Raw genomic sequence first — 25,791 nt, 5'->3', positions numbered from 1 at the left:
CAAGCCACAAGCTTTGCGTCTGACCCAAAGAACCCAAACTTTCCGAGTCTAAGCCGTGGCCCACCTGGAGGTGCCTGGTTGAGGACGTTCAGTTATTCTGTTCGCCTTTCCCGCACCGCGACGAAGGGCTCTGCTGCCGAAATCCTTCAGGTTCAGCTTTTCTGCCGAGAGAGACTTGCCGAGGCCACTCGCTCGGCACCGTGGGAAGCGGCTCGGGACCCCCCTTGTATTTATCCCGACGCAGATCCCCAAGACCCAACGCAAGTCCAGGCCGGACAGATAAAGATAGGAAGGGGCGGCTGCCCGCCGCCGATCCCGCAGGGTAAAGCCTCGGTCCTCCGCCGTGCTGGCTCCGCGCACAGCGCCGCGGACTCGGGCGCGGCCAGCCGCTCCCAGAGGGCACGAGCGCGGCCGCGGGGGCGGGCACGAGCGCGGCGGAGGAGGGGCCGCGGGGCCCGCCGGGGCCCGGCCGGAGGGGCGGGGAGGCTCCGCCTGCTCGCGCAGCACGGCTCCGGCTCCCCGCACGCACCGGAGCGCCCTGCTCCCTTCTCCCGTTCCTCGTCCCTCCTCCCTTCCCCTCCTCCCCCCCTTCCCTCCCCGGGTCGCCGCGGCTCCGGGAGGAGCGGGGGGGGGTCCTGCTTCCATCTCTGCCCCCACCGTCTCCCACCCGCCGCGCCGAGGAGAGGCAGGTGAGGACTCGGCCGCGGCCGCGGCCCCGCTCCCTGCCTCGCGGGAGAGGCGGCCGCGATGGCGGCGCCCGCCGAAGCGCTAGGCCCCGACCGCCCGCCCCCGGCCTGTCCCCGCCGCGCCGCCCCGCCGCCGCGCCCCGGGCAGGGGCCCCGCGTGCCTCATCCCCGGCCCCTTCCGCTGCAGAAAGTTTCTCGGCAACTTTCTTCCTGGCCCGCGCCCGCGGGGCCGAGGGAGCGGGCGGGTGGGAGCCGCGGCGTTCCGTGCCGCTTGGGGCCGGGCCGGGCTGGCTGTGAGGGCTGGGCAGCGGGGAAGCTTGCGAGGGGGAGCTCTGTGCCTGCACCCCACCGCCGGGCTCCCTCCGCGGCCCCTTCCCGGCTGGCTGCCGCCATCGCGGCGCTCTGCGGGAGGCTGCTGGTTGCCCCCGGGGTCGGCGCTCGGCGTGAGCTGTGCTCGGCGTGAGCCCTGGCCGCTTCAGGTCCCGGGCGCGGGCGGTGGGGTGCAGGTACCGCTCGGCAGACGGATGTGAAAGACCGAAATTCAGGGAATTGCTTTCCGAGCCGCCTGTGACTTGGCCTGTAAGGAGTTGATTGCTGTAATGTTTTTTTCGCCCTCTGATCTGGTTGGTATCCTTGCTTCGAGCAGGTGGAGCACGATTGCTTTAAATTTCTGAGTCATTAGTGTTCAGTCATCATATTTCATCAAGCCTCTTCATCTTTCTTACGGTTAAAGAAAAATAAAGTGTTGGACACCCACAGGCCCCTGTTCCTGAAGAGCCTGCGGGTGGCTTGCGGTGCTGTGTGCGGCTGCAGGTTTGTTGCGCAGAGTTGTGCACACCCCCCGGGGCCAGGCCAGCCTGGCGGCTCCTGGACGCGATATTGCAAAGAAACGTTCCGTCGGAACGGGCCGGTCCACGTCTGGTGTGCGTGTGGGTGCAGGCCCCTGGGAATGAGAAAACTGGGTTATCAATAGTTCTGAACCTCATGGCTGCTAAGAAGGTGCGTTCAGGCATACCTGCTGCGTGTAACCTAAGCAGAAATGACGAAATAGGTGTTTGGATTTACTTTAACCATCAGGATAGTCCAAAATCGGTTTAAAACTTGTAGCATGTTGCCAGGGAATGTTGTCTTTTGCTTAATAATCCATAGGCAGGAAAATGAAATTGCAGGCAAATTTTGCAAGCGAGATCTAAAAGTTTACGTTGGAGGCTTTTGTTTGTTTGTGTCTGGGAAGTAAGCCCTGGAAAAGGAATTTCTAATAAAATTCCCCTGTCAGTTACACTGTCAGTGTGTTAGGGATTTACCACAACCCTCTGCTTCTGCAGGCTTCCTAGATGTAGGAATTCTTCCCATCCACACAATCAAATGTTGCCCTTCCACCCCTGTTTCTGCTGTGTGTCTGTAAGTTTAGCCATAGGAAGTTGCTGCTGAACATAAGCATTGAGTGGAGATCCTGGGTGTGTTTTGCATAGCCAGGATGTCCAAGGTTGGGACCAGAGAGTATCTGTGACAGGAACAGAAAGCAAGCAGCTTGAGCACTGAGTTGAATGTTGGAGTAAAAAGCTTCAGTGCTCCCAGGTGTGGGAAAGGGTGAGAACTGTTTGTAGCAGTGGTTGTTATTAATCATTCCATGGGTTTCCTTAGCTCTGTTTCCTCAGGAAGCATGGCTCAAATGCAGCTGCAGTACCTGTGCTGTCAGTCCCTCTAAGAACTATTCTGGCTGCTAGCTGATTTCTAACCAGTTTGGTAGCTGAGGTCTCAGGTGAGAAATTCCTACAAAATTTGTGGATGTGAGCAAGCAAGTAGAAGAGAGCTTACGGTGCACACGCTGCAGAGTTCATAGCAATGCTTACCTCAAGGTAGCAGGTGATGCAGGGAATGGAGCCTCCCTGTTGTGGAGCTGGCAGAGCTCCTGGGCCAGTTTTCAGTCATCTTTCTTGGTATCTGGAGCCCAGTGCCACTCTTGGAAATCTGAAGAGCTGCCTTTGGAACGAGAGCAGTGAGCCCAAGGTAGCTTAATCTGTATTTCATGCTATAAAGAGAGATTTTTCAGAGGAATATTTATTGTCTCACAACAGTTCTTTGGCTGTGAGATAAATGACAAAGCTGAAAGTATATTTAACTTGATGCATTATTTGAAAGAGCTAGAAAAATAATCTTTGTTGTGTGACACAGTTCCTAAGGAGCTACAGTTAACAGTCTGGGGTTCTTGTCTTCATTTGCAGCTGGGATTCCCAAAGAGTGGAATGGGTGCTGTGCCCTCCAGGAGCTGGTTGCTGTCATGTGACAGTGCTGTGGGACATGGCAGGCCATGGGGGCAAAGTTTACTTCATGAACAAAGTAGCTGCGTGGGTTTCCTGTTCTCTGTGGACTGTCTGTGGACAAAAGATGTGTATTTATAGATGCACAGAAAAGCTGGGGAGGACAGGACAAGGGGCAAGGGCTTTGAGCTGGAGGAGGGGCAATTTAAACTGGAGATTAGGAAGAAATTCTTTAGAGTAAGGGTGGAGAGACCCTGGAACAGGTTGCCCAAGTAGGCTATGGATGTCCACTCCCTGGAGGTGTCAGGCTGGATGAGGCCTTGAGCAAACTGGGCTGGTGGGAGGTGTCCCTGCCTATGGCAGGGGGTTGGAACTGGATGAGCTTCAAGGTCCCTTCCAACCCATTCCATGATGCTGTTTTTCCATGGATAATTCCCTGTGTTCAGATTGTTAGCTAGAAGAACTCCACACTTTGATCTGTATTCCCTCCTTGGCCCCAGCTGCTTTGCCTCATGCTTTGATCACAGTTTGACTAAGCCCTTGAGGTTCATTTGGAAACCGGTGGCAGCGTTACCACAGAAGCCCTTCTGAGCAGGGCCTCGCTGCTGCATCACGCCAGGCAGCACACCTGTGTGAGGGTGTAGTCTGTGGGTACTCTGAAGCTCTCATGAAAGCTTTTGGGCTTCTGGTACTGGAAGTCTGGCAGCTGATGGCTCAGGTGGGTTAGTGAGTGAGAAGTGAAGGTTCTCACAGAACGGTTTTATTTGTGCCCTGGAGTAACCACCTTCAAATACAAGTCGATAGCTCCTTCTTGGTGTTCATTTCTTTGTTCTCCTTGAGAATGGCAGTGAGATGCTGGTTTGTAGTTGGGGTTTGTGATGTGGCAGACACTTTCCCTTCGAATTCTTTTTTTTTAATACAACCTGCTTTATGGTTGCCATATGGTAGCTCCCTTCAATCACTGCAGTTTCCAGCTGCATTCAAGCCAAGGCTTTAGAGCTGTAGGATTCCAGACTATGTTATCAAGGTGCCAGGTTTTGAAGGCAAACCTGGATAAATTCTGCGTGCTAGATTTAGTAGGGAAAAACAGTCCCTATTAAAGGGGGCTGTCAACTAACTGTAGGAGAAGTTTAGTTTTTAAGAGGTCATTCTTTCTGCCAGTTCCACTGAAGAAGGTTTATCCTTGACAATCGAGAGGACAGTCTCAGGCTCTGCCAGGGGAGGTTTAGGCTGATGTTAGGAAGAAGTTCTTCCCAGAAAGGGAGATTGGCCATTGGGATGTGCTGCCCAGGGAGGTGGTGGAGTCACCATCGCTGGAGGTGTTTAGGAAGAGCCTGGCTGAGGCACTTGGTGTCATGGTTTAGTTGATCAGATGGTGCTGGGTGATAGGTTGGACTGGATGATCTCCAAGGCCTTTTCCAACCTGGTTAATTTTATTCTATTCTAATGCCAGTGCTTCAGAGCAGATCCTGACACCATAGGAAGTTGCTGAAATGGGAGGCACTGCACCCATAGGTGAAGATGCATGGCTGATTGCAGGCTCAGAGGTGAAGATGATGGTGACCTTAACGCTAGAGATTAAGTAGCTACAAGTAATTACTTGTGCCTGAGTTTTGTTCCCTTTAGATTTAAACACACATTGGTGGAAAAAATAGAGGATAACTGTAAGTGGGGTGGGAAATCCTCTTTCCTTTGTCACTTTGGGTAGGTACCTGGGTTTCAAGATTGTTTTGGCTGTAACGAGCCCTCGAGCTGGGGGTCTCCTGTGAGGACTGTTGGCCCTGCAGCTCAGTGGGATACTGCCACAGGGGTTCTTGGGAAGTAAGTCCTTGGCTGCATCAAATGTTGTGGCCAAGACCTGGGGGTTTGATTCAGTTGTTCTTACCTGCAGTGCAGAGTTGATCTGCTGGAGGGTAGAGAGGCTTTGCAGAGGGACCTCGACAGGCTGGACAGATGGGCAGAGTCCAAGGGCAGGAGATTTAACACATCCAAGTGCCAGGTTCTGCACAGCAACCCCAGGCAGTGCTACAGGCTGGGGTCAGAGTGGCTGGAGAGCGGCCAGGCAGAGAGGGACCTGGGGGTGCTGGTTGATAGTAGGCGGAACATGAGCCTGCAGTGTGCCCAGGCAGTCAGGAGGGCCTATGGCATCCTGGCCTGCAGCAGGAACAGTGTGGCCAGCAGGAGCAGGGAGGTCATTCTGCCCCTGTACACTGCACTGGTTAGGCCACACCTCGAGTACTGTGTCCAGTTCTGGGCCCCTCAGTTTAGGAAGGAGGTTGACATGCTGGAGAGTGTCCAGAGAAGGGCAACAAAGTTGGTGAGGGGTTTGGAACACAAGCCCTATGAGGAGAGACTGAGGGAACTGGGGTTGCTTAGCCTGGAGAAGAGAAGGCTCAGGGGAGACCTTCTTGCTCTCTACAACTACCTGAAGGGAGGTTGTAGACAGATGGATGTTGGTCTCTTCTCCCAGGCAGCCAGTACCAGAACAAGAGGACACAGTCTCAGGCTGTGCCAGGGGAGGTTCAGGCTGGATGTTAGGAAGAAGTTCTACACAGAGAGAGTGATTGCCCATTGGAATGGGCTGCCCGGGGAGGTGGTGGAGTCACCATCATTGGAGGTGTTCAGGAGGAGACTTGATGGGGTGCTTGGTGCCATGGCTTAGTTGTTTAGGTGGGTTGGATTGGTTGATGGGTCTGAAGTATTCTTCCAAAGATGATACACCCTCTTTTTATCCCTTAGCTCTATTAAAAGTTCATTGCCCATCCAGGCTGGCCGTCTGCCCCGGGGCTCATCTTCCGGCATGTTGGCACAGCCTGTTCCTGCGCCTTCAACAGTTCTTCCTTGAAGCAGGTCCAGGTCTCCTGGACCCCTTTATTATTAAGGGCTTTATCCCAAGGAACCCTCTGAGTTAGTTCCTTGAGTAACCTGAAGTCTGCCTTCCGGAATTCCAGAGTGGAGGTCTTCTTGCTGCCCCTCTTAGCTTGACCAAATACTGAAAATTCAGTTATCTCGTGATCACCCGCCCCTAAACAGCCTCCAACCACCACATCACCCACCAGTCCTTCCCTGTTGGTGAAGAGGAGGTCAAGCAGAGCCTTACCCCTGGTAGGCTCACGCAGCACCTGGGACAAGAAGCTGTCCTCCATGCACTCTAAGAACCTCCTAGACTGTCTCCTCTCTGCTGTGTTGAGATCCCAGCAGATGTCAGGCAGGTTGAAGTCGCCCATAAGGACAAGGTCAGGTGATCTTGAGACAGCCTTAAGGTGCCTATAGAATGACTCATCAATATCTTCATCCTGGTTGGGTGGTCTATAACAGAGTCCAACCAGGATGCCTGCCCTGCCGATCTTTCCCTCTAATTCTTACGCACAAGCACTCAACCTGATCGTCCCTAATCTCCATCTCAATGGCATCTAGTGCCTCCCTGATGTACAGGGCCACCCCTCCACCCCTTCTTCCTTGCCTGTCTCTCCTGAAAAGCCTGCTCCAGTCATGTGAGCTATCCCACCACGTCTCTGTGATGGCAACTACATCATAACTTTCCTGCTGTAACAAGGTTTCCAGCTCCTCTTGTTTGTTACCCATGCTTCGTGCATTAGTGTACATGCACTGCAGCTGGGCTGCTGGTTTCACCTCTGACTCTAGCTTATCTCCCTCAGACTCTTGCCTGAGGGGACTACTTTCAGCCCCTTGCCCCTTTGAATCTAGTTTAATGCCTGTCAATGAGACCTGCCAATTCCCTTCCTAGAATATTTTTCCCTTTGAGGGATAGGCCATTCTCATACACTCTGATCTTTCCCTTCCTCTGGGACAGATGTACTCCATCTGTTGCCAGCTGACCTGGTGCAGTAGAAAGTACTCCAAGATCAAAAAACCCAAAAGTCTTTTGACTACACCAGCCTCTAAGCCACTTGTTGACTATGGCTGCTGTCCTGTTCCTTATGGTATTCCCTCCTGCAACTAAGGGTATTGATGAAAATATTATTTGTGCACCTGACCCCTCAACCAGATCTCCCAGGGCCCTGAAGTCATTTTTGATAGCCCTGGGAGTTCTGGTTGCAACATCATCATTCCCTAACTGCATAACTAGTAAGGGGTAGTAGTCGGAGGGTTGCACCAGGCTAGGTAGCCTTCTGGTAACATCATTAACTTGGGCTCCTGGGAGACAACAGAGTTCCCTATGAGATGGGCCTGGCCAACATATGGGGCCCTCCGTTCCCCGCAGAAGGGAATCACCAATAACAATTACCCTCCTCTTTTTTTTGAGGGAGCAGGTCCTGATGCCAGGGGAAGGCTGCTTAACTTTAGGCTGCTTTGCCTTAGGCTGTTTAACCTTAGGCTGTTTAGCCTCATGGTGTGTCCTCTGGCATCAGGATCACCTCACCCTTGATTTCCAGTGCCCCATACCTGTTTTCCAAGAGCAGCGGGGAAGGTGAGGGGAGGCATGGAGGTTGTACCTTGTGTCTTTTGAGAGGAACCTGTGTCCATTCCCCTCTGCTTTTTGGATAACCAGCCTCTGCTGGGGGAGCCTGCAGAGCCTGCTTACTCTGGTTCATCTCTTTCCTCCTCTGGTTCATCTCTAAGACTAGCAACCTTGTCCCTCAGTCTGGATACCAGGTTAAGCAGATAGTCCATCTGCTCACACCTTATGCAAGAGTTGCCCCCACTACCCTGCATCTCAAGTGCCAGGCTCCAGCATTCTCTGCAGCCGGATGCCTGGACACCTACCTCTTGCTTATGACATCTACCTACCTGCTTATATTCCCCCTCAGTCTGAGTCGAGACTGATTTTTTTAAAGGAGTTACTGTGCCAAGCTACCACCATGGCCAGCCCTGCCCACGGGACCTGCAGGACAAAGTTGTAGAACAACTGCGTGAGAAGCCGGGCTGAAACGAGCCACCGGCGGCGTTAAAAGCGCCGCGGCTGGTAATGTAGCGAGCCCGAGCGGGCCCAAGCAGCAGCCACGTGGAGAAACAGCAGCGCCGAACCCAGCCGAGTGCCGGGGTGCCGCTCGCTGGGCCCGCTGCCCCGTAGATCGAAAAAGAGAGCAGTTTGTCCCTGGCCGAGGCTCTGGTCCCGGGGTGTTCCCGAGAGAGCACCCGGGCTGAAAAGGTGTGCAGGGCTGGAGCCAGGCTCTGCTCGGGGATGTCCAAGCACCGCACAAGGGGCACTGGGGGCAAGCTGGAGCAGAGGAGGAGCTGTGGGAACAGAAGAAAAAACTTTGTTACTGTGAGGATGCTGAGCCCTGGAGCAGGCTGCCCAGACAGGTCGTAGAGTCTCTTTCCCTGGAGACATTCAAAGCCCACCTGGATGTGTGCCTGTGTGCCCTGCCCTGGGTGCTCCTGCTCTGGCAGGGGGCTTGGACTGGAGGATCTCTGGAGGTTCCTTTCAACTTCTAACGTTCTGTGATGTCAAGAGAGGAGAGTTTATGGTGTTTATGGCAAGTTTGTTCCGTCCCCTTTCCCATTACTTCTTCAGCTGCAAACAGTGTGTCAGCAGAACCCTTCACTGCTTCTGGGGCTGTTGACTCAGTGTTTATGGTCTGTGACCTTATGGTGCCCAGAGTTCATCTGAAGCACTTCACATTTCCTCAGAGGTGTGACCCTCCATTGGTACGAGAATGAAGCTGCGTGTGCCAGTGCCTCTTGCTCACTTGTGGGGGCTTTCTCTTGAGAGAAAATCTTTCAATACTTCCAGGGATTTATTTTCTTTTTCCTAATGCAAATTTCCACAAGGCTTGGGTCAGACCCATAGGGCAAAGCTCATGCCTTGCTTTGCATGCTGGCTAGCTCATGTGAGCGGTGTACAGAGGTCTGCCCAGCACTGGATGAGATGGAGAACTTCTGCTTTTTCTTGTTTGGCTTTTCTCCTAAACCTTGCCATAGCTTCTCCTCTTTGTGCTTGCACCTGTTTGCTGAGTGGCAGTCCAGATGGGCAAATGGTTGGGTTTCATTTTTTATTTTTGCCTGCCCCCCCCCCCCCAATTATGTCTTCAGCAAAAGGTTTTGGAAGTGTAGTTAAGGGAGAAATTTCAGACTGGGTCTTGCAGCAGCTGTTCTGATTCTGCCCATTTTAAATAAACATACTCAGGTTTTCTTCCAGCAGCAGTGTCTTAAAATCTCAGTGTGCTTTCTGGTTTCAAGGCATGTGATATTTGAGAGGCTTGCCAGAGTATGTTCTGTGGGGTTGTTTGGTTGCCCCTCCCCCTCTTACCTCCCTCCCGCCTTGCTGGCAGAAGAAGCATCAATAAGCTGACAAAGTCCTGGAAGCATGGAGAAGGAGGGGTTTGTTTAACTGCCAGTGATGCTAAATATTTGTTTCAAGGGTTATTAATGGTGTTTTCTGCATCTGCTCATTTACATCCAGCTGAAAATGAGGCATTGGAGACAGGAAAAAAGAGCCAGGGCTGATTCCCTTGTCTGAGTGAAGGTAACAGCAGCAGCACAGAGCAGAGCACTGTCCCTTTGGAAAACCCATCATCCAGGAAGAGGAAACTGGGATAATTCCTTAGCTGTTACTACAAATCAGTTGCAGAAGTTTTCAGAGTAAACTTCCTTTGCTCAGCAGCCACACTGGTTCAGGCTGAGAGAGCTTTGCACTGATAGCCTCTAGGGGGGCAGAAAAGGTGTCCTAATGTGGGGGGGGGGGGGGGGTGCTCCCTGAAGTCCTGTGGTTTTCAAATTAATCAGCAAAATGCAAGTACAACATTTTCAGCTTCAGAAGACACAACAAGGAAATGCTGAGTTGTGGAAGTTATGCCCTTAAAACACAACTCACAAATCATAGTGGCTGAGGTTATTTAAAGTGATAAACTTGCAACCTATTTTACTGAGGAGTGAAGTTTGCAATACATAGAGATACATTTGTAATACATACTTCTTAACTATGTATTGATGGATAGATCTTCACTGAACAGGAAATATTTCATAGTGTCCTAGTTTTGAGCTGCCAGCTGCCCAGGGCAAAAGGCCAGAAAAGATATTTTACCCCTTCCCAAGAAGTAAAATAAAAATGCTCAACACTGGATTGGAAGTTTAAAAGGAAATTCTATTTACAAATCTATACCAAAGGCACTCAGGTAACAGGAAGACATTCACAGATTTGGCTCAATTGTTCACCTTTTATCAGGCCAGAATCTTCCAGAGCCTTCCAGAAACCTCCACCCCCCTCAGCCTCAGCAGAGAGATAGAGGGAAACTGAATAGAATAGCAGCCCTGGAGAAAAGGCCCTGGGGGTGCTGGAGGAGGAGAAGCTCAACAGGAGCCAGCAGTGAGCACTTGCAGCCCAGAGAGCCAAGCAGAGCCTGGGCTGCAGCAGGAGAAGTGTGGCCAGCAGGGCCAGGGAGGGGATTCTGCCCCTCTGCTCCGCTCTGCTGAGACCACAGCTGGAGCTCTGGGGCCAGCTCTGGAGCCTCTGTGCCAGGAAGGATCTGGAGGAGCTGGAAGGTGTCCAGAGAAGGGCCACGAGGAGGAGCAGAGGGCTGGAGCTGCTCTGCTCTGGAGACAGCCTGAGAGAGTTGGGGTTGTGCAATCTGGAGAGGAGAAGGCTCTGACGAGACCCAATCGTGGCCTTCCAGGATCTGCAGGGGGCTCCAAGCAAGCTGGGGAGGGACTTTTGAGGGTGTCAGGGAGGGATAGGACTGGGGGGAATGGAGCAAAACTAGAAGTGGGGAGATTGAGATTGGATGTCAGGAAGAAGTTGTTCCCCATGAGGGTAGTGAGAGACTGGCACAGGTTACCCAGGGAGGTGGTGGAAGCCTCCTGGCTGGAGGTGTTTGCAGCCAGGCTGTGAGCAACCTGCTGTAGTGTGAGGTGTCCCTGCCCATGGCAGGGGGCTTGGAACTGGATGATCCTGGAGGTCCCTTCCAACCCTGACAATTCTAAGAGTCTATGAATTGCAGTATCCTGGGTCCAACTGCCCTTCCCCCTGGGACTCTTTGGCCTCTGGAGGACTTTCTTACGGTTGTACCAATTAACTCTTGATTTCCCTTAACACAGTGTAGAAACCTGTAGAACTGCCTGGCTTAGGCTGTCATGATGTGTGTAAAATTAAGCCAGTTTAGAGATGAAAGATGGGACTGACTTAGTTCTGGACTTGTCCTTCTTCATTCTTTTCCCAAAGAAGGGATTGCAGTGGTTTAAATCAGAAGGGAAGAGGCCAAACCGAACGGGCAGGGTACCCTGGCCGTGTGCCCACCACAGGAGCGAGGGTAAAATAGCACACAAAAACTCAGGATTGAGACCAAAACAAGCGAGAAGGTGCAGATGCACAGCTCCCTGAGCCTGCTGCAGAAGCAGCACAGCACAAAGCAGCAGCAAGTGAGCCAGAAGGCCAGGCCAGGGAGCTGCTCCCCCAGCCCTCCTTGTCCTGCTGCCATCCCTGTGGAAAGGACAGCAGCCGGGGTTAGGATGAGGAGCAGTGGTTTGAAACTGGAGCAGGGGAGGTTTGGGTTGAACCTCAGGAGGAGGCTCTGCACGATGAGAGTGGTGAAGTACTGGCACAGATTGCCCAGGGGGGTGGTTGAGGCCCCAGCCCTGGAGACATTTCAAAATCAGACTCAGTGTGGCCCTGGGCACCCTGCTCTAGCTGGGGCTGTCCCTGCTGCCTGCAGGGGAGTTGGACAAGATGACCTTTGAGGGTCCCTTCCAACCTGATGCAGTCTGTGACTGTGAGTTCCAGTGAAATACGATAGAAATAGCATTAGTTGATGGCAGGAGGGAGAGGTCCTCAACACTTGTAAGATCTGCTGTCCCTGCAGGTGTTATCTGAGCTTTTAGAACCAGTGCCACGTGAAACAGCTTTTCACAGGCTTGGAGCTGGAGTGGAAATCAGATTTCTGTTCTTCCTTGCTCCTTTCATCAAACCAACTCTATATATTTATACCTTTTTTTTTCTTTTTAACCATTAGGAAGCAGAAAATCCAGACCTGTTGTAGTTCACAGATGCTCTAACCTTGTGCTGGGAGCTGAGGAGCCTTTGCCACACCGAAGTGCAGAATTCCCCTTTGCTGCAGGGAGAGCTGGGTTAGCTTTACACAACAGGACCAAACTGTCCTCTGGGATAAGTGGAGACAACTCTATTGAATTATACTTTATTAGAGTATAAAGTGAAGAGGAAGAAGTGTTGCCTTTGTTTACAGGCAGTGGAACTGCATCTCTTAGCTTAAACAAGCAGGTTAATTCAGCAGCTGACTCAGCCTCTCCCATGAGACAGCAGAGCTGCAGCAGCTCAGCTCAGTGAGCAGGGAAGAGGTCGCTCGGTGTTCAGTACAGATCTTCACAGGAGGGGAATCTCTTTTGTGAGGGCTAAGAATTGTCATGAGACATCACAAACACTTTGTGAACAATTTATAAACCCTTTATAAGCAATTTCTCCTGCAGTGGCTGAAAGGGATCCACCTGCTTACCTTTAACAGGCTTTTGTGACAAGTGCTGTGGGCTTTGAAGTGGCTTCATCCCTTCAGCCTCAGGCTGGTGTCCCAAGTGGCTGCCTGGCTGAGGTGGGACAAGGGTGATTCATCTACACCAGAGGATGGACTGCAGGTTCTCATCTGTCTTTCCTGGAGTCATCTGTGGTGTCCAGAGTAATCCCCCTGGCTTCCCCGGCAGAGTGTTGCCTTTGGCCTCTTTTCAGTGCTTTCTGTAGCTGTGTCTGTGGTGTGTGCACAAATGGTGAAGAGATAGTATTTGAGAAGTGAACTCAGCTGCTGGGATTGCTTCTGGGTCACTCTGCTCTGCTTCTGGTGAAGTGAAGCCACCTGCCACTCACATCAAACCTTTCTTCCAGTGTTTCTGGTTCCTGTTGGCATCATGAATAAACCAAACAGGCTGTCTGATTATTTTCACCTGAGCACCTTTAGCTTTCTTGTACTTAATAAAGTTGAAGTTTAACAAGGGGCAGAGGGGCTGGAACATTGTCATCTCCTTAGAGTAATTTGAGACCAAATCCTTAAATGCTGCTGCACCATTTGTTTGTTAGTATTTTGCTTGGGAAATAAAATTTCTTCCCTGGGAGGAGTACAGATCCCTTTGCAATAGCTGCTGGTGCTAAGGGGTTAAGCAGTGAACTGAAATTCTCTGCAGCATATGTGCGCATTTGCAGGACATGACACAAGGACTGTTTTAAGATCAGTTGTAGTTAGGAAGCTTATTGAACTACCAGTGTCTTCCCAGGAGCATCCTGTGCTTTTGTTGTCTTCAGCTGGCTTCATTCATGGTCTGAACTGCTTCTTGGTGTTTAGGCACTCTTGCTGCACCTTCTTAGTGAGTGAGGCACATTGTCAGTCAGTCCTGTCCTCCCCTGCCAACCAACTGTCCCCTTAATGCAGTGATTCCCTTGAGTGAATAGTGCTCATGCTTTGAGGGACAATTGCCTGCCAGAGAGAGTGCCAAGCTGCTTTAACTTTGCACAAGTGTGAAAGAGTTTGTGAATGGCTGCTGTCAGCTAACGCTGGCCTAGGACTTCAGCTGCCTGGAAATTGTTGTAATCTGATTGGGAGTATGTCCAGATTTGTTTGAAAGTTAGTCAGCAGCTTGGCTGAAGACAGCATCAGCACCTCAGAAACCCTTAAAGGCTGGTCCTTGGTCTGTTGAAACTACAGCAGACCTGTCTTGGCCAAATGTACAACACAGCTTTTGAGAGGGGCTCTTTCTTGGCAGCACATCACTAAACTGATGAAAGGATGCAGGACTGCTCTTGTAGTCTGTCCTTCCAGCTCAGCTGAACACCACAGCCTGTCTGGGACACTTGGTCAGCTGCAGAACCCACAGTCAAACCACAGCTGCAGGGCCTGTAGAGCTGAGCTGCCACTCAGCCACATCAGCAAGGAGGTTATTTTGGGCAGAGCTGAGGAAAGCTGATCATGACTCTGCTGCTGGAGAGGGGCTGATGCAGTTTTAGTGGAGGCTGGAAGGATGCTTACCTTCCAGGTAAGCATCATCCCTTGGGTGCAGAGGATTTGGTGCTGTGCATTCTTCCCCTCTCAGTGTAAGCAGGGGTCTGGGCCTTAGCACAGCTTGGGCTCTGATGTGTCTTCACTGCACTTCTGAAGGGAAGAGAGAAAGAGAGGGAAGGTCCTCCCTGGTATTCCTGATGCCTCATGTTCAGGGAGGCCTGAGCTGAAGAGCTGCTTCTCTCCAGAGCCTGGGCCACCTGATCTAGTTGCTCACTGCAGGTGATGGGGTTAGATGGCCAAGCCAGGAGATGCTGTGAAACCAGGGGATTGCAGGAGATGTGGAGAAAAGCTGCCAGCACCACAGGGCACTAGGAGGTATGAGAGTTGGATGGCGTGCCTTGGAAACTTGGGTTTTCCCAGCAGTCAGTAGTAAGTAGGTCTGGGGATGGGTAGGAGGCTGTTTGCATGCCTCTGAGAGGATGAGGACATTCCAGCTGCAGTCTCACTCAGTGATGGGGAAAAGGGAAGCATTGTTCCTGCAGTGAGGGGCTGGTGAAGCAGTGCTGGGAGATTGGCTGTTTTGAGGCCATCCCAATTAGCACTTGTGCAGCTACTAATGAGGGAATGCATTGTGTAGAGCAGAAGTGAAAGGCTCAGACTGGAAGAGATTAAGAACAGGAGCTAGAATAACTTGAATCTGACAGACTAGGAGTTGATTTGGAGCTGTCAGCATAGTGTGGACCTCTGAAGGGGAAATCATGCTGAGGCACCTTCAGTGAGATGGCTGCCTGGGTGAGGGCAGGGCACTGGGTGTTGGGGTATTGGCTGGCAGCAGGGACAGGAGGTGACCATCCCTCTGTGCTCAGCACTGGGGAGGCCACACCTCGAGTGCTGTGCTCAGCTCTGGGCCTTCCCTGCAGGAAGGACATTGAGGGGCTGGAGCCTGTCCAGAGCAGGGCAGCAAGGCTGCAGAAGGGTCTGGAGCCCCTGGGCTAGAGGAGGGCTGAGGGAGCTGGGGGTGTTCAGACTGGAGAAGAGGAGGCTGAGGGAGACCTCCTTGCTCTCTGCAGCTCCCTGAAGGGAGGTTGGAGTGAGGAGGGGGCAGCCTCTGTTCCTTGGTGGCAAGGGACAGGAGCAGAGGCAATGGTTCCAAGCTGCCCCAGGGGAGGCTCAGGCTGGAGCTCAGGAACTGTTTCTGCCCTGGAAGGGATCTCAGCCACTGGAAGAGGCTGCCCAGGGCAGTGCTGGAGTCCCCATCCCTGGGGGTGTTCCAGCAGCTGTGGCCCTGGGGCTTAGGGACATGGTTTGGTGTTGAGCCTGCAGTGCTGGTCCTTGGGTTGGACTGGCTGAGCTTGGAGCTCTCTTCCAGCTGGATGTTCTATGATTCTGTGACTTCAGTGAGCCTTTCAGCACAGGTTCCCTTAGAATCCTCCTGCACAGGCTGATGAAGTGCAGCCATGGGAGTAAATAATGAGGAGAGCAGGAAACTGTCTGAGCTGGTGGCCTCCAATGGTGGTCAGCAGTGGCACTCCCAGCCAGCTGGAGGCCCGTCACTAGTGATGTACCCCAGGGCTAAAATTAAGAACCACAGAGTGTTTTGGTTTAGAAGTGACTCCTACAGGTCACCCAGTGCAATCCCAGTGCAGTGAGCAAGGGCATCTTCAGCTGTCAGGTTGCTCAGAGCCCCTCTCCAGCCTGATCTTGGATGCTTCCAGGGATGGGCCCTGTGCCATTTAACACTGTGTAGCTGATTTGGGTGGCCACACAAAGGTGCACTCTGAGTTTGCAGAGGATGCAGAACTGGACCAGAGAGATAGCACCAACCTCCAGCCTGCCATCCAGAGGGAGCTTAGCAGACAGAAAACCTTGCAGTAAGGAGAGCTGCCAACTGTGCCCCTGGAGGGGAGCAGCAGCAGGCAGCAGTGTGTGCTGGGGACTGCCTGACTGCACAGCATCTCGGTAGAAAGTGCTGATAGGATGGGAAAGACTTGCAGGAGCAGGGCAGGTTGTCTTCTCCCTCTGCTCTAGTGAGGCCACGTCTGGAGAACTGTGTCTGGTTCTGGGCTCCCCAGTTAAACAGGGAGCTGCTGGCGAGAGTCCAACAAAGGGCTCCAGGGATGATGAGAGGACAGGCTGAGAGACCTGGGGCTCTGTAGGCTGGGAGAAGAGAGAACTGGGAGGAGCTTTTATCAATATTTATTGCTATCTAAAGGGTGAGGTCAGGAGGGTGGGGCCCAGCAACAGGACAAGGGTCAGTGGGCACACACTGGGAGCCAGGAAGTTCTGACTATAAGGAAGATCTCTTTGCTGTGAGGGTGCTGTAGCAGTGGACGAGGCTGCCCTGAGCCACTGTGAGTTTTATTTCTCTGGAGGGATTCCAAACCAGCCTGGACAAGTTCCTGGGCAGCCTGCTCTAGGGGAACCTCCTTTAGCAGAGGGGTTGGACTCAAGAGCACCTTCCAACCCCCACATTTGGTGCTGGTGTGAGCCAGCAGTGTGCCCTTGCAGCAAAGGAGGCCAGGGGTATCCTGAATGCATTTAAAAAAGTAAGCAGGAGGTTGAGGAGGTGATCCTTCTGCTCCAGGTGAGACCACCCCTGGAGTGCTTGTTGTGTCTGCTTCTGGGCTCCCCAGTACAGCTGAGATATGGACACAGTGGAGAGGGTCCAGCAAAGGTCTACTAAGGGCCTGGAGCATCTCTCCTATGTGAGTGGAGGCTGCTCAACCTGGAGGAGTGAAGGAGGTACAGGGGGAGGCTAAGTGTACCTGATGGAGTGGAGTAAAGAGAACAGAGACAGGCTCCTTTCAGCAGTGTCCAGTGACAGGGCCAGAGGCACTGGACAGAAATTGTGACAGAGGAAATTCCATATGGCTCTTTTGTTGCAGGGGTGATGGGGGAGTGCTTGAAGGGGTGATGGGGAAAGTTGTAGAGTCTCTATGCTTGGAAGTAAGTCAAAACCCAGCCAGACACAGCCCTCAGCAACTTGCTGTTGTTGACAGGGCTTTGAGCAGGAGGGTTGGAGTAGATGACCTCCAGAAGTCCCTTCTGACTTTACCTGGTCTGTGGTTATCATTGAAGGATTGGAGAAGACCTCAGCAAGCTGTGGTGTTTGAAATGAAACTGAACAGAAGAGTTCAGAGGCAGAGGATTTCTGTTGGTTCTGGCAGACACTGCTGGTGCTTCCACAAGCCTGCTTGGGACAGCTTGGAGGATAGAAGATGACTTCAGCTTCATTGTTCTCCTGGGGTTCTTTGCTGCTGGCAGCACTGAAGTCTGTTCATGGCTGTATTGTCCATTGTGTCCTCTCCATGCCCCATGGCAGCAGTGGTGAGACACTGGGTGCTATTAACTTCTCTCTTGCCTGCAAGACAGAGCAGCACCAGAGGCTTTTAAGTCAGTGAGGTGTTTTCATCTCAGATTTGGAGAGGTGGCTTCTCAGCAGGTGTAGGAATGTCCTCTTGTTCTTCTTGATGCTGTCAGAATGTGGATGCTGCCCTTGCTCCAGTGGGCTCTTCTCAATAAGCTGGTGCTGGTTTATTCCCTCTCTTGGATTAAATGTTGTGAATTGGTGACCCCAGGCTGCTGCTCTGTTGTTAGAATTGTAGATGTCAGTTAGGCTGAGAGCAGCCAGAGGTGACAAAGGAGCTGCAACAGTGGCACAGGAATTCAAACACTGTGCCCACAGCATCCTCCTGGAGAAGCTGGCTGCTCGTGGCTTGGACATGCAGATGCTGGATGGCCAGGCCCCAAGAGTGGTGGGGAATGGAGTTAACCCCAGCTGGTGGCCAGTCAGCAGTGGTGTTCCCAGGGCTCAGCACTAGGGCCACTTCTCTTTAATGTCTTTGTCAGTGATGTGGGGGAAGGGATCCAGGCACCCTCAGTACATTTGCAGATGGCACTGAGTTCAGTGGCAGTGTTGATCTGCTGGAGGGTAGGAAGGCTCTGCAGAGGGAGCTGGGCAGACTGGATCCATGGGCTGAGGTAAGTGGGCTGAGGTTTAACAAAGCCAAGGGCTGAGTCCTGCACTTGGGTCACAAGAACGCCATGAACAACACTTGGGTCACAACAAGCCCCTGTGCTCAGGGCAGAGTGGCTGGAAACTACCCAGCAGAAAAGGACCTGGGGGTGGTTGTTGACAGCAGCTGAAGATGAGCCAGCAGTGTGCCCAGGTGGCCAAGAAGGCCACCAGCATCACACAGAATCATGGAATGTTAGGGGTGGAAGGGACCTTGAAAGATCGTCTAGCCCAACCCCTGCCAGAGCAGGATCACCTGTACCAGCTCCTGCAGGAAAACATCAGGTGGGGTTTGCATAGCTCCAGGGAGGGATATATCTTCATATGTCATATTTCAACATGGGGCTTTCTTCCCTCTGCATAGGAACAAAAGCTTCCCTGTAGAGCTTCTTCATGTCCTATGGAAAGTACATCTGTGAGTAGCAGCAGGGGCTTGCAAGTCAATGCCTGGGGGTTCTCTGTCTCCAGTCTCGCCATTGCTCCTGTGTTGAAGCAGAATGAGGATGTTTCATGCAAAAGCTGCAGTGTGTTTTCCATGGGCACATCTATTCATGCTCAAGGAGCCTGGTCTGAACCCCTGGAACTTGGCATCAGAGAACATAAAAGCTGATTGCGACTGAGCACAGCACTCGAGGTGTGGCCTTCCCAGTGCTGAGCACAGAGGGATGGTCACCTCCTGTCCCTGCTGCCCACCCTGCTTCTGACCCAAGCCAGGCTGCCATTGGCTTCCTTGGCCACCTGGGCACTGCTGGCTCCTGGTCAGTGGCTGCCAACCAACACCCCCAGGTCCCTCTCCCAGTATCAGCTTTCCAATACAACTAAATGTTTGTGGTCTGTCTTCACCCTGCAGTGATCTTCCCAAAGCTGCTGTCTGAAGCTTTCAAGGAAAGCACCAAAGCATGCAGCTTCTGGAGGAGTCTGGCACCTGGAAGTGCAGCTTTCCAGACAGCCAGCAAGGATTCTGCTGTAAGCAACAGAGACAACCTCAAGTTCAAGGCAAAGATGTGCCTGGTCCCACATGTCTCTGATTTTATGTTGGAATGGGTTTTGTTTTTAAAGGAGTCTTCAGGCCAGGTGTGGGGAGCCCCAGGTCAAGGAGGCTGACAGCTGTGCTGACCACAGCAGCCCAGGTGCTGCTGGAGACACTTGCATGAGCACTGTGCTGAGGGAATGCTCACAGCTTGCTGCCAGGCTTTGCAGACTCAGTGGAGTTGTGCTGAGCTTTGCTTGTAACTTGCTTATTCTTACATGGATGAGAGAGATTTGATAGAGTTCCCAGACTGTGTTGGGTGGAAGGGACCCTCACAGGTCCTCTTGTCCAGCCCCCTGCAGTCAGCAGGGACACCTCCGGTGAGGGGAGGCTGCCGAGGGGACACCAAGTCTCATCTTGAATGTCTCCAGGGATGGGGCCTCACCCATCCCTAGGCAACCTGTTCCAGCATTTCACCACTCTCATTGTGCCAAACTTCCTTCTGATGTCTAACCTAAACCTGCCCTGCTCCAGTTCCAAACCATTGCTCCTTGTCCTGTCACCACAGGCCCTTCTGAACAGGCCGAGCAGCCCCAGCTCTCTCAGTCTGTACCCACGGGGGAGTTTCTCCAGCCCTCTGATCATCTTGGTAGCCTCCTCTGGGCCCTCTCCATCAGGTCCACGCCTCTCTCATGTTGGGGGTTGTGGTGGGTTTAGAGGCAGACCCCCTCCCCACAACAACCATCCTCTGCTACCAAGAATGTGCTGGGTTGAGGCAGCCCCCTCTCTCCCCACCACGGGCAGGAATAAAACACTCAGACAAAGGGATTGCAAAAGTGATGAAAGTTTAAATAGAAAGCAGTGAATGTCACAGAAAACCCAAAGTGCAGTGACAAAGATCCCAAAGCAAACCCAGAGGTGTCCCATTCCACCTGAGGGTACACCCGAGACCCTCAGGGCTCCTTCTTCCCCCTCCCTCTGCTGGGCTAGTCTCAGCTGGCCAGCCCTGAGACTGCCCATCCCCCCGTGGCCTTGGGCCTAGCCAGGCCCAAAGCCAGGAGACATCTCCCACAGTTGCCGGCTGGCGGAGGAGGAAGAAAAGAGACAGTGCCAGACCCCGCACTGGATCTTATAGTGGTGCAAAGAATCATGGTAGGAAATACACACAATTTCCTGTGTCCATCCCTCTGGGCTGGACTTCTGGACACAGGAAGTGAACACACCAGGGGGCACCCAGCTCAACCTGCAACAGGGGTCCCATAGCTGGACACAGCACTGCAGGTGAGGTCTCTCCTTGGATACTTGGATTTCCCAAAGGTGTTTGATGCAGGCTCCCACCGACCGATTTTGAAGAAACTAAGCAGTTGTAGGACAAGGGAAAGGACTTTCTGTGGCTGAGTGGCTGAAATACAAGAATGGAGGACTGGAATAAGAGTGTAGAGAGGGGTCCTGGGCTTACAGTTCTCCAGAGTTATGGTAATGAGGACTGCTCAAGTTCAGAGGGGATACAGAAGAAAAGTCAACTGCCAGCCTTCACTGGTGGGTAGTGAAGGCAAAGCCAGGCTCTGGCATTGCACAAGCAGTTGCCAGTGCTCAGCAGCCAGATGTTCAACTGGCAGGAGACCTTTCCCATGAGCAGCTTCATGTGGTGTGGCAGAGGGTGGGCAGAAGCCAGCTTTCCTTTAAAGGCATCTGGAGAGATGAGCTCAGAACCAACTGGGAATGGTTAGGAAAGAAAGAATAACCATTGTACTGTTGTGAAAATCAGTTTTCCCTTCATTCCTACCCTGCTCTCCCGTCCCCCTGTCACTTTCTCAGAAACAGCCAAGTTGAACTTTCAAGGCAGAGCAGCCCTGGAACAGTTTCTGTGAGGGGAGAGCTGCAGCCCGGGGGCCTGGCCCGGCAGCACCTCCCGGCGTGGGCAGGAGCAAGCAGGGCCCCGCCGGGAGGTGCTTGGTCACTGTCCCTTTCCAGTGCACCCACACAGAGGTGTCCAGTGAAACCTGCAGCTGATGAGTTGGACACAGGAGGAGGTGGTGGTCCGCAGAAGCTGTAGCAGCTATGAATTCCTTGGCTCGGGAGGGTGGAGAGGGTAAACCTTGCATCCTCGCCCTGGCCTGGGGGGTGAGCCATCCCGTGCCAGTCCCTGGGCTTGCCTGGGACATCCTGCAGGCTCCTGCCTCTGTTCTGGGGCTGTGATAGCAGATACTGGTGCTCTGCCTCGCTTCCCTCGGTGTCTGTTGCTGGCTGCTGTCATCAGAGGGTGTTTGAGTGGGTACTGGCTTCTGGCTCTTGCTCCCTGGTCCAGCCATTCCTGCCCTCTGGAGCCTGCCCCCTCTTGGACCATTGCTTTTACCTTTTTTTCCAGAATCCTTTCTACCAGTAGCATTCAAACCTTGGTCCAAACTGGGGTACTAAACAGGTTTATTTAGGGGGTGTTTTAGGATCTACAAATTCTTTTCTTTGACCTTGGATGTGCCACCCAAATATAAAATGTCCATGAAGCAAGGGTCATGTTCAGAGCAGGTGTAGGACTGCAGGTGCCTGTGGCTTTGTCCTCCTCCTGCTGCGTGGTTCCTTTTGGCCATGCAATGGATGCACTTCCACTCCCCTTTCTCTTGTAACACCTATGTAACAGAGGCCCTTGAGGGAGGGAGGAGTTGTGAAGGAGAGGCCTCTTTGGGTGTGGATCAACGTCTGAGCTCTACTGCTCTTCCCTCTGCTTTCTCTTTGCACTGCTCCTTTGTGGTGATTTATGTGTGGCCCTTCAGCCGTGCTGGGCCCCTGGTATCTTTCTGTTGTTTGTGACCAGCTTACCAGTGAAGATACATTTCCCTATGCCTGTTGAGACTACTGAAATGGTCAAGGGACCTCTCCACTTCTGGATGGAGAAGTAATATTCAGAGGGGATTGTGCTGGACAGAAATACTGCATGGGAAGAGTCACACCACTGGGGACAAGAGGCTGCTACTTCATGTACCTGCTCCATTCCCTTACTAAGGAGGCAGCTGTGCCAAGCCCAGAGGGGGTTGCTGTTTGCTTCACTGTTAATGGATTGGGTAGATTTTAGGAACAAGTTTGCACCAGGAGGCTGCTGGAACACTGCAACAGGTTGCCCAGGGAGGTGGTTGGAGCCCCTGCCTGGAGATCTTCAAGGTGAGGCTGGACAGGGCTCTGGGCAAGCTGATCTAGTGGAGGATGTCCCTGCTGACTGCAGAGGGGTTGGACTGAATGAGCTTTGGAGGTCCCTTCCAAGCCAAACCATTCTGTGACTTAGTAGTTAACTGTGTCAGTGACTTGAATCCTGAGTCCTCACTTAAGGTTTAGGATGTTTAGGCAATGAGTAGAGTTAAGAAAGTATTTTCATCCAGTTGTGCATCATTTTCTGAAGGGAGGGGCTTCTGAAGGGGGATAGCTTTCTACAGCCAGCTGCAGTGTCTCAGAGCTGTTCTTCCATGTCCCACAGGTGTGCAGGTCCAAGCAGTTGTGGAGTTTCTATTTTGGTTTTAATTGGTGTGTAAAGGGAGGTCAGTGGCTGCTGCTGCTGCTGCTTACACACCACTGAAGATAATTTCAGTGCCAGTTTAGGACAGTGCTGCTTCTTGCCTTGTTCAGAGAGCTCTCCTAAGCCTGGTTTTGTGATTCAGTGGTAGAAGACAAGCACTGGGCAGGCTGTGCAGGGTGCACTGGAGCATTAGCTGCCAGGAGACAGCTTGGTGAGTGCGTTGGCTGCCTGTGGGCGAGCTGGCGCTGCAGGCTCCCTTTACAGGCTGTGGAGAAAAAGAAGCCCTCTCGGTGCCTGGTGCCCTCACACACAGATGGGTGTCCCACCTCAAGCCCATCACTGCACAATAATATAGTGGTTTAAAGTAGGAAACTTGAAGGACATCCTTGACTGGCACAGCAATTGAGTGAAAGTCTTTTGGTTTCTTCCATGCAATAGGATTCAGAGCTTTAAAAGCAGCACTCTGTAGCCTGGTTGTATTCTGTGGTGTCTGAAGGTGCTTTGCTTCTATGGCAGATTGGAAGCTTACCAAGCAGGACAGATTCCCACTGCCTCTTTCCTGAGCATCCAGTTTGCAGGGCTGGCTCAGAAGTCTTACTGCCAACAAGTTTGACTTTTGAGGTGGGGGGATGAAGGCAGGGACTAGCAGTGCATGTAACAGGATGTTCCTTCTGCTCCAAACTGCTGTGAAACCTTAGGGATGGGAAAAAAAGCTCTTTAAAATAATTTCCTCTCTGGAGGAGCCTGTGTCTCCCTGCTGGTCATACAGGCAGCCCCTGTGAGGTGATCCAGCCTTGCCATTTTCAGGACCAAAAGGAAGGCAGCACAGATCCCTCCTGTCATGATGGTGCTGGTCTGGAGGAGGCCCCTGGGAGGGCTGGTGGCCTTTTGAGCTGCTTGTTGTGCCCTGCTCGCTTGCTGCTGTGCTTGCAGGCTCTTTATTTCCTTCTTGGGTTTGATTCCTGTCAGTGGCTCTCTTGCTCTTTTCCCTTTCCTTTTGGGAACTGCTTCTAATGTCATAATTTGTGGTGACTTCATGCTCTTGGTCACCCTGAGCACATCCCATCAGCGGCCTCTGTCTTTAGAGCTGAATCAAAAAGCAGCTGCTGTAGTCTCATTGCTGCTGCCTCAGGGTCTCTCTCCTCTTACACTTGGGTTGATACAGCAAAGGCTGATGTTGCCTTGGGAGGAGGGTTTACACTGAAGTAATGTTCTTTCATTTCTGACATCAGCCTGGTTAGAAAACAACTCAAAACATTTCAGGTTATATAGATCACAGAATCACAGAATTGTTTCTGTTGGAAAGGATCTCTCAGATCTTTGAGTCCAACTATCAGCCCAGCCCCACTGTCACAGAAACCTGGCTGCTGCAGCACGGGGGAGAGGAGTTTGTCACACAGAGCTTAGAGGAACTGCTGGTTGGAAAGCTGGTACAGCCTGGAAGGGGCTTGGGGCTCATAAGGGAGAGCTGGGTGCTGTACAGACACTGTGTGGACTCCTTACATGTACTCAGCTCTAACAAAAAGCAGAAGTCACACCTCTGGCATGCTGCAGGAGCAGGTGAGGACAGCTGGAGCACATCACCAGCCCTGGCACCAGCAGAGCATTTGTCAACTAGAAATTGCCAGGCAAAGAGCTGCTTTCCATGCAAGGAGGCAGAGCAGTCTCTAAGAACTGGGAATGGCTGGATAATTCTCCCTGTCCCAAGCCTGGCAGTTCATTACTAGGTCTTGTGTGAGCAGAGGATGTCAGCCTGTCAGTCTGTGTGCCAAGCAGCAGTTGCTGAGCTCTGCACTCGAGGCTGGGCTGGACTTCGCTGGGGGCCAGTGTCCCTGCGCCCACAGCCAGTGTGTGGCACAGTCTAAAGGACTATGGAGAGCTGCCCTGCAGGCTGCTCCAGGGCTCTTACTGCCTACTGTTTTTTCCTTTCTTCCCACTGTGTACCTGGGGGTTAGTGCTGGATTGTGCAGACCCTGCCTGCCTTTAGATCAGTCACCAGTGAATTGTGCCTCTCTGGTGGCCCAGGATACAGGTTCTCCATTGCTGCTGGGGCTCAGTGACTGGCAGTGGGTTCTGGCAGTGAGCAGGGCAGAAGTTGCTTTGAACAGCAGAACCTGGTTTTCAGCAGACTCATTCCATGTTTAGTCTAGAAGGCAGTGTTCACAGTGCACTCACCTGGTTCTCAGAACTAACCTGGGGGTGACAGTACTGAATTGCTTCCAGCTTCATGGGTGGCATTTAGAGGAGGCCTTAAGGAGTTTCAGAAGCTCGGAAGATTTGAGGCTTAGCAAAACAATCCCGTTGCTGCTGGACAGGGAACACGTCCTGCTCTCAGCCACAGCTTCCTGTGCAAGCTGCTGGGAGGGGAGCAGTGAGTTATCAATATTTCTAAACCCTTAGGTTAGTTGAGATCAGGGTAAGAGGAGCCAAGCACTGCAAGAAGAAAGCAAACCACATGACAGGACTTGACACACCTCCCCCCAGCCTCCAGGGGAGACCTGGAACAAAGTTTCTCCCCTTTCCTTTGTACAGGAACAGGAGAACACAGAATTATTGGCAGTGTCTGGTGGCTCATTGGTTTTCAATCAGCACTTGATTTTCTGGATTTGATTTGATTTCCCTCTAGAGCCTGTCAGGCTGCAGTGAGGTGCATGCTGCAGCTCTTGTGAGCATGCTGCTCCTTTCTGGGGATCAGGAGTTCTGTCCTTGCAGTGCTTTTATCAGACAGCAGGGATTCCATTTAAATCTTGTTCATTAGTTTCCTTTGTTACTGTTCATAACTTAAATCCTTCTGACCTGTGACCAAAGTGTCCTGGAAGTTACTGCAGAGTAAGTTGTTTTCTAAGCACACTGCTGCTGAATCTCCAATGCCTTCTGCCCACCCTTCAATGTTTCTACCTTTAGCAATGGCCCCAGAAATGGTTCTTCCTTCTGAACTCCTACTGGAGTCAGTCAGAGCTGTTTCAGTTGGAAAAGCCCTCCAAGATCATCCAGTCCAACCAGCAACCCAGCCCCACTATGGCCATTAAACCATGTCCCAAACTGCCATGGCCACCTGTGTGTTCTGGATCACCTCCAGGGTCACAAGAGCATTGCTGAAAGCTCTTCTTACTTATTAGGAGCAGGAGGGGTTGCTGCTAAACAGCAGCTCTGTAGCCTGAGGAGAATCTTTAAGTGCATGTTGAGTACTCTTGAAAACAAGGTACAGGGATGGCCTAGAAGATAAATGACCAAGGGGTTTTTTTCTCACCTCTTCAGAAGAGTTCCCTGAGCCTGCTGCCATGACCTGAGCCTGGCATGGTGCTGTGCTGTATCCTGGTGCAGCTTACCAGCCTTTGCTGGCATGGAGCACAGCACACTCATGTTCTGGTATTCCTCCTTGGTTTCTTTGATTCCTGACATCCTGTTTGTTCTTTTGGAAAGAGCTCTCAGTGCTCTGGTTGCTGCTCTAGCATCTCC

At 52.3% G+C, this 25,791-nt stretch overlaps 1 protein-coding gene across 1 annotated transcript in view; it reads left to right on the top strand.

Moving 5' to 3' along the window:
- The first annotated feature begins 487 nt into the window (after positions 1-487).
- The window catches only part of YES1 (YES proto-oncogene 1, Src family tyrosine kinase), a 64,393-nt gene continuing 39,089 nt past the window's right edge, over positions 488-25,791 (top strand). Inside the window, exon 1 of the mRNA XM_054179692.1 lies at positions 488-689. The gene's annotated coding sequence lies outside the window, so the exon portion shown is untranslated. The remainder of the gene's footprint in view (positions 690-25,791) is intronic.

This window comes from Dryobates pubescens, chromosome 3 (assembly GCF_014839835.1).
Source record: "Dryobates pubescens isolate bDryPub1 chromosome 3, bDryPub1.pri, whole genome shotgun sequence".
Lineage (NCBI taxonomy): Eukaryota > Metazoa > Chordata > Aves > Piciformes > Picidae > Dryobates > Dryobates pubescens.
The sequence above is the reverse complement of the archived record's forward strand: the minus strand, read 5'-3'. Positions and strand labels throughout refer to the sequence as shown.